The sequence below is a fragment of the Prionailurus bengalensis genome, chromosome D3 (assembly GCF_016509475.1).
Source record: "Prionailurus bengalensis isolate Pbe53 chromosome D3, Fcat_Pben_1.1_paternal_pri, whole genome shotgun sequence".
In the NCBI taxonomy this organism is placed as follows: Eukaryota; Metazoa; Chordata; class Mammalia; order Carnivora; family Felidae; genus Prionailurus; species Prionailurus bengalensis.
In genome coordinates this window covers 34,412,186-34,421,113 of record NC_057356.1, presented here as the reverse complement: position 1 = coordinate 34,421,113, position 8,928 = coordinate 34,412,186, and the positions used below count along the sequence as shown (strand labels likewise).

The 8,928-nt window shown below is 48.3% G+C and overlaps 1 long non-coding RNA gene across 1 annotated transcript; it reads left to right on the top strand.

Annotated features, from left to right (window-relative positions):
- The first annotated feature begins 367 nt into the window (after positions 1–367).
- LOC122470555 lies at positions 368–4,638 on the top strand. The gene is made up of 2 exons (XR_006293936.1): positions 368–3,580; positions 4,420–4,638. It is a non-coding gene; the product is annotated as an uncharacterized LOC122470555 (long non-coding RNA).
- The last annotated feature ends 4,290 nt before the right edge of the window (positions 4,639–8,928 follow it).

The following is an 8,928-nucleotide window of genomic DNA, read 5'->3' as shown; positions in this document are numbered from 1 at the left end:
GCCCTAAGTGATTTGTGGTTTAGCTGTCTCCTTTTAAGTGAAAATACCCGGCAAACAAAAGGCCCAGCCTGTAGGCCCAGAAAACGATTTGCAGAAGTCCAGGGTCTGGTAATGGGATTTAGCGGGTACAGGAATAAGACAGGCTAAAGGTTGGTTGAGAATAAAGTTGATATTCAGTACTGTATTTATATTACTTATGTATTTATTTTGTTATTATTTTTTAAGCGTTCATTTGTTTTTGAGAGAGAGAGAGGGACAGAGTGTGAGCAGGGCAGGGGCAATGAGAGAGGGAGACAGAGAATCTGAAGCAGGCTCCAGGCTCTGAGCTGTTAGCATAGAACCTAACACGGGGCTCGAACCCAGGAACTACGAGATCATGGCCCAAGCTGAAGTCGGATGCCCAACCGACTGAGCCACCCGGGTGCCCCAAGAGTGTAATTTTGGAAGGAGAGTTGTGATCGTCTGATTCTGGCTTAGTTGGGCCCCCCCGTGGCTTACAGCTGGGGTCTGCCAGGGACACTTCTCCTTAAAGGGGTCATAGTGAATGGGGGCGCCATGAGAGGAGAAGAACCGATCCATGTGGGCGTCCCAAACCACGCTGCAAGGGAAACTGGGGGAGGCCTGTGATTGGTTCTTGGCGAAGAGCGCTGAAGGGCCACTGGGCCGTTTGGGGGCACATGCCCAGGCCAGGACACCAAGTGGTGCTGCCTCAGCACGAGGGACCCCCTCCAGCAGATCTCTTCGAGGGGATGGAGTTTTGATGACCAGCCCATTTGTAAGCATCAGAGAGAAGCCTTGTCCAACCACGAGACTTGATGGTTTTCAAATGGACAAAGCTGATTTTAATAAGTTTGAGTGAAATCTGATAAGTAGATCAAGACGAATCAAGCTCCTGTGTAGTTCTAAAGGGCTGCCTGGACCTACAGCAGTGGGGTGTCAACTCTCCCTCCGCCTCGGAGACTCGTCCGGTTGGATACATCCTTTGCAGTCTTGACCCGCCTGTGGCCTGTCTGCCAAGGCATTTCCTCCCGCCTCTGTTTCAACGTGTCCGCTTCCCTCTCAAGGAGGCGTTTTCTTGCTGGGAGCAGATGATTACCTATTCATAACATTTGTTGGAATTGGTACAGACAGAATTCAGTGCGTTTCTCTCTTTTGACTTTACCATCAAAAGCCAGAGATGGGGAGGGCATCTGAACTGACCCAAGTTTTGGGAGAACAGTGCGGCAGCTCTTCCTTCCTGGCTGACACTGTGGAGGGAAATCCAAGCAGACTCCAAGAAAGCCAACAAGCAGGGTAGAATTAAAAACCCCGTCGTTCCAAGTTTCTGATCTGGGGCCAGAATACAGGCCGTTGAAACTGTGTGGGCAAATGCTCCTGCTTTTGCTTCCTGCAAGAGACACAGAGGGGCAGGGCTGGTGCCCTGGCGAGGGCCAGGGCAAGTAGCTAAAGAACAACTCTGAAAGTGGTGTAGATGTTTTCTTAAGTCTACAAGAAAAAGAAGGGGAAGGAGGAAAAGTACCTTGAGATGAGCTGTTTACCTTCCCCCAACCTGTTGAAAACAGGAAGGCAGAATTGCACAGAAGGAGATGTAATGCCGAGTCACATAACCGTTCCTCACATTGACCCATCGCTTATCCTAAAGTCAAAGGCACAGACACCTTCCCCCCCCACCCACGCCGCCCCAGGGTGGACAACCAGATTTCACTTTACTGTGTATGGCACTGTGGTTCTTGATATTAATGATACCATTTGGACAGAGACTCCCAGGAGACTCCCAGGAAGGTTCTGTTGACTTCAGCTGGCCTGGCCTGGCTGCCAGCGCATGGACCATATCCATCCCATCTGAAGACTCTCACTATTGGAGTCACTTTTGAGGTTGACATTTTGAGCTAGGCTTTCCAGCTGGGTCCCAAGCCCCGGGCTTGGCCAGCCAGTGAGTAGGACCACAGAAATGGGGATGTGGCCCCAGAAGGGGATCCGACCCCGGCCCTGGGACATGAGAATGAAATGGAGGGGCTGTGGGCCTTGCACGCACGTGTGCGTGCGTGTGTGCCTCTGTGTGTGTGTGTGTGTGTGTGTGTGTGTGTGTTAGGATGGATTGGACAAGGCAGGGAGAGGAAACAAAGGAAAGATAAATGGTGAAGAAGAACTTGGAAAAAATTGAACTAGATTTATTCTGACAGTGTGTGGGCCTACAGCTGTAACATTAGAAATCACTTCCCTACAGAGGAATTCACTTCCTGAGCCTTGCACAGCTTCATGAGCCTGGCATGCGTATGAGAACAGAACCTAGCAATCTGAGAAGGGAAAAATGACAGCTTGCACAACTGTGGCGTGAAACCACAGCTGGTGATTTTGTCAGCACAAGGGGCTCCTGGGACTCGGGCCCGGCGTGGCAGGGAGCCGAGACCACTGAAGCATTCACTCCCAGTACTTCCGGGATGGGACCTTAAAGAGGGGACTGAAAAAAGTGTTTCGTGGTGGCCACATGGCCTTGAACTCTGGATTAAAAAAGAAAGTACAGGGAATTTGGGATCTGAGGATGAGCCCAGGATCGGAGCATCCACAGAAGGTCTTTGTTCAGGTGATCCTTTTCTAGAAATGGGATGTCCAACTGACCAGCACAGACCCGGGTTCTCTCTCCGATCCTGTCTGCAAGAATATCCACCGCTCTAACGTGTTGGTGGGTACGTACCATGAGCTCCGAAATTGTGGTTGATTTAGTAAATGAAAATCAAATCCTGGTACAACTGGGAATTGCTCTGGTCCCCTGGGTCAACATGACATGAAGTCTTTCCCAGTTTTGTTCTGTATTTTTTTTAATGATATTTGCCTGCTATCGTTAGCTCTCTTGCACTATATGTAGCTTTCCACGAGTGCAGCGTTTGTGACTTCTCAGCCTGTGGAGAGCATAGTTCCATGCCTTGTGTGTGCCTGGCCCAGATCCATGTTAAACTGACTTGAGTTTATACGTAAGTGACCATTCATTAGGGAGTAACATTTCCTTGTCCAGACAAATGAAGGAAGAGGCTCTGACACTTGGCCTGTGATGTAAAATTGCACCTGACTCATTAACTGGACATTGCAATGCTGGGGAGACTGAAGCAAGGTTCAGCTACTTGTAATGAGAATGGATCCACTAAGCCCTGTGAGAACGGCAGGTCTGTGGGCCACAGGGGGTCCACTTTGTGCTACTCAACGCTCAGCTCAGGAAGCATCTACCTACCTGCCTCCCAGTGTACCATTGCTCAGATGGTCAGGTGCATTCGGGGAATTTTCACCTCCCCCGCCAGCACTGTAATGGCAGGTGCAGAGCAGACCTGGTCAGTTCCTCCATTTGGGTCCTGGGTCGATGCTGACTGTCCTTCAGAAGGTCTGTACAGCTTTGCTGCCTGAGGACACCCTGTGTGCAGTGCCCTTTTCCCTAGGTGTACGTGGAAAGGAGGTTGTACAAAGACCCAGGGAGTAGAGGCTCTGATTTGTGGCGTTCTCAAGGGCAAGCCTGCACCTTGACAGCTTCCAGGTGTTGAGAATCAAGTTCTTCGGAGTCACCATCTCTTGTCCTTTTCAACTCTGCAAGGTAAGTATTAATTTCCATTGACTACACTTTATACGCAAGATGACTAAGTTACTGAGGTGGCAAGGATCTGGCTCAAGACTCTACAGCTTTCCCATGGGCTTTGTATAACCAGTACCTAGCACAACAGGTATACGTTGATTTCCATTCAATTTCATTTCTCTTAACCTTCTCAAATCTTTCAGCTTGGTATTTCTGTGGGCACAAGGAAACACACTCTGTTCTCTTGCGGGGCAAAGGTAAATCTAGTGCTGATGATGTAGAAAATAGTAATTAGGAGGATACAAAGGAAAAAGCAAAGATTGAAGAGGGTTGGGCCTCCAGATCTTACACTTCAAGCCCCCCCCCCCCATCTTTGCACATGGAACCTTTGTTGTTCCACGTCCTCACTACCTACTCTGAAGCTCCAAGGGAGAGTCGGTTTCATATGTGCCTGGTGGCGTCCAGCTCCATCCATCTGATCACGGACTCCTGCTCACACAGAGGCCACACAATGCCCTAGGCCCCTCTCTGCTACCTCAGCGGAACGTTTGCGCTGCTCCCTGAGCTTTATTTTTAGAAGCCTCCCTGGAGAGTGCATCTACCAATATTGTATTTCAATCTATGATGTGCTCGGTACTCCACCTCGTTAGCTCAAGTTCAGACGGTTTGCCCTAGACAGTTGTTCCAGGGCTGGGTTGTCACTTTGGCGCAGTGTCTTAAATGTACTGGGACTGGGATGGTCTTTGTAGTAACTTGCAATGGGGTGGGAGTAGAGAGAAGAGCCTAATGAGAGGCCTTTGAGATGCGCTCCATTTCTTTGCCCTTGAGTAAGACATGCATTTTATTTAATCTTTTTACAGCCACAATCCTGCCATCTGGCCTTGGGGCAGAATCGAAAGAGAGCTCTGCCTGAAGACCCAAGGCAGACTATGACTCACATTTATATTAAATGGTAACTTCCCCCAAAGTCCTCATTAGTCAAGAGACACTATCATGTTGCCATGGGCAGCAGTGCTTGATAAAGAGCACTCCTGCATTTTCCTCCCATCTGTGTCCTCAAAAGAATTCATAAATTAGAATTTCATGCTTATTCTTATTTCTTTACTGCCACATGCAGTAACTACTTTGAAGTCCCCAGGGCCAATAGATCATGGGCATTCAGTAAATCATATCACTTCTTTAGCACATACGTTCCTCATTTTCATAAGGACAGGGTTGAACTAGGTGACCTTTAAGGTCCCAAATCCAGACTATCTGAGAGAATCCTGACATCCAATGAGTACCTCCAATGGCTGAAGGTGTCAAATTTAGGGTAGGGGGCACACCATCGCTCATCTTCTGCCCAGATACGCAGGGGGTACAAAGGACGGCCTGAAAGGCAGTGGTATTTGTATTTAAAATTTATGTCATAAAACACCATCATAAGATCACATGTGTCTCCCAGAGCTGGAATGTTCTGGTGTTTCTTGAAGGTCTTAGCTAGCTGTCTCCTGTCATGTGGAGCCCCAGGGGCAGAGTCTGAAGGTCAGGGCCAGGAGATGAGCAGACTTCCTTCCTTCTTTCTTTCTTTCTTTCTTTCTTTCTTTCTTTCTTTCTTTCTTTCTTTCCTTCTTTCTTTTTCTTTCTTCTTTCTTTCTGTTTATAATTTTGTAAAAGTTTTTATTTATTTATTTTGAGAGAGAGAGAGAGAGAGAGAGAGAGAGAGCAAGTGCACAGGAGAGGCAGAAAGTGAGAGGGAGAGAGAGAATCCCAAGCAGGTTCCACACTGTCAGTGCAGAGCTCAACGCTCTACTCGAACCCAAAACACGTGAGGTCATGACCTGAACCGAAATCAAGAGTCAGATGGTCAACCGGCTGAGCCACTCAGGCACCCTGAGGAGCAGACTTTCATAGCTTTATCTAGCATCAACCCTTGAGGTAACTTAACTTACTTGGATCCCCTGTGTCTCAGTGTCACTTGGAAATGGATAAGGATGCTCTTTGATATTCCTATGTCCACAGGTTGGTTGAAGGTTTGACTATGAATATCAGCATTTGTAAGGTGCCTGCCAGTTGATAGAGACTTTCACCTTCGTAATTTCTTTAGTCTTCCTACTTACCAGGAAGACTAGGTATTATTATTATTGCCCTTCTGCAGGTGAAGTCACTAAAGCACCAGAGAGACTGAGTGAGTTGTGCATAATATTAGAGTAAATTAGTGGCAGATTGGAACCCGGCCAGATGTTTCAATTCAAGTCCTGGGCATTTTCCCTATGCCACATGGTTGCCCAAGAAATTCTAGACTAAATCTGTCCATAACTTTTTTTCAAGTTGAGGATAGCCCATTTGGCGTTGTTCATTGTTCTTGCCTGCCTAAGTAATCACTCTGCATATGGGTTCTCTGGTTCCCGCACCTGTTTACACTGGCCATCCTTCTGATCTCATTCACATGTTTCTGTTACCTGGTGCTCTCACTGAAAAGGAATTTTGGCAATTACAATTATTCTGTAGTGTGATACACCTGTAGTCTCCAAGGAACGCTAAATAGATGTTTTTGGAAAATTATCAAGGAAAGCAAGGAAGGGTCCATCTTGATACATACAAAGAACACCTTTTGTCCATATAGTTCTCATGTCCATCTTCCCAACCACTCATGCATCCTTCCAAATAAGCATCCATCCATCCATCCATCCATCCATCCATCCATGTAAATCATTCACCCATCCTTCCATCCACTTATCCATCCATCCATCCATCCATCCATGTAATCATTCATCCATCCTTCCATCCACTTATCCATCCATCCTTCTATCCTTCCATCCATCCACCTATCCATCCATCCATCTGTTCAGTATTGATTGCACACCTACTATGAGTTGGACACTCCAAAGGGCCTCTATATTATAATGTAAAACAAAAACTACACAAGACCTTCCATCATGGATCTTACAGTTCACTGGAGGGTATAGAGAAATAAATAGGCAAGTACAATTTTGTGTGAGAAGTGCTCTGATAGAGGGAGTATTGGGAGTTATGAAAGGATGCATGAAGGAGCCTTTTCCTTCTCTGTCTTTTAATTCTTGAATAGATTCTACTTTCCTTGAAAGGCATTCTGTGAAGATTGATGTTTCATCAAAGGGCATTATGCTTTTGATATTGGTCATTGGTCACATTATGCCTTATATAGTTATCCTTTTATGAACATTCTCTCCCTTTCTCAATACACACACACACACACACACACACACACAGAGCTATTTTTAGGGAAGATTTTGTGAGACATGGAACACAGGGCTCTCCCTTCTATCAGATCCTGCACTCCTCTGGTACCCAGAGCATCAGGAGACAGCACCTAGGAGGACAGCTGTGCTCACATGGGCACAGTAAGCAGTGTCAAGGTGGGTCACCCTACCCCAGTCCTCAGGGTCATGGGCAACGACATGAGGGTCTGAGAGAAGAGGGGGGATGGTAGGTGTGGCTGGACGTCTGGCTTGGGAGCATGGAATGTTTCCTTTGGATGGTCCTAGGAGTACTTTGGGATGGGGCTGCTGAGGATCCTGCCTGCATGCTTAGGGGAGAGGGTGTGGGCTGGGGGGTCTGCTTCACACACACTTCCTCAGCTGGATCCTAGGGCTCATGATGTCAGAGGCCATGTCTGAGGCACCCCATCCTTTGCAGACTTTTTGGCATTGTGTATATGTGCCAGGCTCTGAAAAATGAAGCATCGGTGAGCTCTCTCTGGTTTGTGGAAGTGTTATACGGATCTGGGCTCAAAGTGTGGCATTTGTCACTTATGTTATTATTATTATTTTTTAGATTTATTTTGGGAGAGAGCGCTTGCAAAAGCAGGGGAGGAGCAGAGAGGGAGGTAGAGAGAGAGAATCCCAAGCAGTCTTTTCACTGCCAGTGCAGGACCAGGTGTGGGGATCGATCCCGCAAACTGTCAGATCCAGACCTGAGCTGAGATGAAGAGTGGGACTCTTAACCAAATGGGCCACCCAGATGCCCCTGTCACTTATTAACTGTGGCTTTGGCCCAGTTACCCCCAGCGAGCCTTCCCTCCTGTTTTTGGCGGCCACACCCTCGCACTTGACTTTACTCTGAGCTTCTCTCCTGCCACCCCCACCACCTTGACATGTCCTGCTTGTGCCGTCATCCGGGCGACCCCCGTACCAACTCTTCTGTTGTCTCCGTGTTCCATTTGGAATGTCCAGAAAACTTTGTGGTGGCTTCCCTTCGGGCACTTTGCACGCTTCTACCTTTGGATAAAGCCGGTTCTGCACAGGGCTGACTTTCCCCTGTGGCGTGTGTCCTCCTGGTCAGCAGGGGAGTGTGAGGCAGGAATTGGGTTTCGTGCAGAGAACGCTGTGCATGCTGGACCCTAAATCGAGGAACGCAATGCGTCTTCTGCAGCATTCTCCTCTGTAAGGATGACTCAACACAAAGAGGCAAGGGTGGCTCATTTCTATAACCATTTCTGTCTACTCAAGGTTTAAGATTCCTCTAGATGCCGCACAACAGAAAGCACTGGGATAAGCACTTACCCTTTTTTTCTCTTTTGAAGTTTATTTATTTATTTCAAGGGAGACAGAGACGGTGTGAGTGGGGGAGGGACAGGGAAGGAGGCAGAGAGAGAGAATCCCAAGCAGGCTCTGTGCTGTCAGCACAGAGCCCGGTGCGGGGCTAGAACTCACGAAACCATGAGATCATGACCTGAGCCGAAACCATGAGTCCGACACTTAACTGAGCCACCCAGGTGCCCCGAGCACTTACCTTTTGGACTGCTGTTTAGAAGACCTTCAGCTGGTTGGCAGGCTCCGAGCTCACCCCTGACTTTCACTGTAAAGCTCTTTCTTTCAAAAGAACAAACCTGGGACTCTGGGCCAATATATCATGGCTGGAAAGAGCCACTGAGGAAAAGCAAGAAAACAGCAAGCTCAGTCATCAGCATCAAAACTGCTGAGCATTTTCAAAAGCATCTCAATAAAAGTCATTCCAGCTCTCGCATCACTCTGGCCGTGCCTAGTGCTTCAGGCAGTGAAGCTCATTCTGACGTTATGTTCTCCCCTTGTTTATTTAGTTGGCCTCCGAGGGCGGGGAGAATTTTTCTCAGCTAATCCATTAGCTAATCCGTGAGCTAATCTAGCTCACGATGCCTGCAGCCCTGCCTGCCTGAAGCGGGCACCAGCCAGCCCTTGCCCGGCCAGGAGCTCAGGTTGGAGCGGAGAACGCCATGCAGATGGGGTGGGGGCAGGCAGCGTGTCGGCTGTTCTCGTCCTGAGGGGAGATTCCTCGGCACCGTTGGTCCCAGATCTTTCTAGGCCAATGTGATGGAGATTTCACAGCGTCCAGGACTCATGCCGCCCAGTGTGCGCGTTGAGAGTTTGACC